Source organism: Dipteris shenzhenensis, chromosome 3 (genome assembly GCF_047967505.1).
Source record: "Dipteris shenzhenensis isolate YYH24624 ecotype China chromosome 3, Dip_SZ_1.0, whole genome shotgun sequence".
NCBI classification, from domain to species: Eukaryota; Viridiplantae; Streptophyta; class Polypodiopsida; order Gleicheniales; family Dipteridaceae; genus Dipteris; species Dipteris shenzhenensis.
The window spans coordinates 48,383,606-48,385,929 of record NC_141598.1 but is presented as its reverse complement, the minus strand read 5'-3'; positions in this window follow the sequence as shown (position 1 = coordinate 48,385,929).

The window sequence follows — 2,324 nt, the reverse complement described above, 5'->3', positions numbered from 1 at the left end:
TGCATATTAAGTGAGAACTATTGTGTGTTATCCACTATTAAGATTTCCTCCAAATAGTGCTAGATTTTACTTGAATTTTAAACTAAGGTAAAATATATACCTATTTATAAAAAATGTAACATTTTGATAGAAAATATTTTTTATGAGGTAGTTTTAGACATCCTAATATCAAAAAAACTATTGCTTTTATCTATTGGATCTTACAAAAGAAACAAATAACTTGAAACCATGAATTTTGATATGATTGACTTTGTGATGCATAGTTGTTAATTATAGGTTAACTTTATGTCAATGACAATGATTCTTTACTTGAGAATACTTATCTTCATGGAATTCATGACCTACCATATAATCTAGGAAAACACATTAATGAATGAATGGTAACAAATACATAAAGAGCCAATATATAGATGCTTTCAAATGGAGACTCTCTTTAGGTGAGAAGAACTAACTATCCCCAAGTTGACATTCATTGAAATTATAGTCCATACTTTCATCTATTTTAACTCATATGGATTGAACTATCTTCCCTCATATGAATTGAACTATATAGATCAAGGCAAGAGAGAGTTGAGTATATTAGTTTATTTTAGCTTTTTAAAATTGCATGTTTTAATTCAAATATATCATAAGTAACCTTGCAATGTCTTGCAATTACACGAAAATATCACAAATTCTATCCACTAACTTTGATATTGTCTATGCTGCAAATGATTGTAAATCAAAATCCTCTTGCTCATCATTAAACTGTGTATGCAATGTTAACTCTATTTGTGCATCTCCTTCCTCTTCTTTTTCATATAAATTCACTATTTTTTCTCCCACTTTAGCTGTTGGTGCTCTAATTACCTCTTGCTCCTTGGATCTTCTGAAATCCTCTTCTATAAGCCAAGACTCCCCTGCTCGGACATAGATGCTTTCAATATAATCTGCTTGGATTTTTTCTCTGCATACAATTCCTTTTGTAGCACTTCCAACTGCTCCTACAATGTTGTGACATTAATTGACTCTGTAGTCTTGACAAGTAGGTTGCGTCAAAAGATTATGGCTGAGTACTTTAAGACGTCTTCATGCGAGATAGAACAAGAATTCGGTCAAGAGTAGAGAGGGACCGGGAGGATGCTAGTTTGGTTCAAAAGCAAAGAGGGTGCAAGCAAGATCAGAGGGATGCTAGTTTGGTTCAGAAGCAACCTAGACAAGGAGCCCCATATTAACGGTCTGCATGCAAACTCTTCGAGATAGAAACAAAAGCAAATGCTGCGATTGAATAAAAAAACAAAGAAGCAACACAACCGTTGCGTGCTATGACACTTTATATTAAAACAAAGGTAAAAAATATAAGGAACTATATCTTACATACTCTATAGAATTTATAATTGAAACTCTTCATTCAATTGGATCTATTATAAATCTCAGGGCATGCAACCCTGTTGCACTTTTTAAATAGGAAAACCTCCTATTTAAGCAACTACTAATTTGTGAAAATTTAAAACAACATGATATGAAAATATAAAAATATCAATGGTAAACATTCTTCCTATTTTATTAATGAGAATTTTTAAAAGTATATAGTAAGCTAAATTAGATCTTACTCACTTAATTCATTAATAGATAAACATTCCCGAATCCATATTTTAAAATTATTGAGAACAGATTTAAATAATAACATTTTATTAAGAGTTATAAAAACTTAATTGCTAGGACATGCAAATTCAAGGGTGCTAGATTTTGCTCTTGTTTTCTACATAACAAAAAAGCAAAAGTTAGACAATGTCGAATTTTAATTATATTGTACTTTCAAACAAACATATGATAATATACTTACAATTATTTAAATGCTATAAAATAAGTCTTCAAAGGCTCATATGCACTTGAGATGGGATAGTTAAAAAACAATCTGATCCCATGTTTGCATATTAAGTCTGACCATCATTTTGCTCTTGCATTCTCATATATCTTTTATGCGTGCACAATAAAGAGACCACACATCTCACATAATGATACAAAACACACGCACGATGAAATTATGTATAGAAAATGAGAAGAGCTCACTCTCCAAAATATTGAGACATCTCTTCCAAGCTTAGTTCTCTTGCCTTCACCCGAGACAAGGCAGAAAGGATAACCTTTTCATCTTTGATCCCTTGCATCGATCTCCAATACATGACCATTTCATTTGATAAGGTCTTTAAGGGAACACGAGATTTTGTGCTGAACCCTTTTTAAGAGGATGTTTGGGTCACCTTCTACTTCTCCTCTTTCCTACATATAAAAAATTTCCTCATGTAGAATCCCAAATTAGAATAGATCTAAATGCAAGTTGA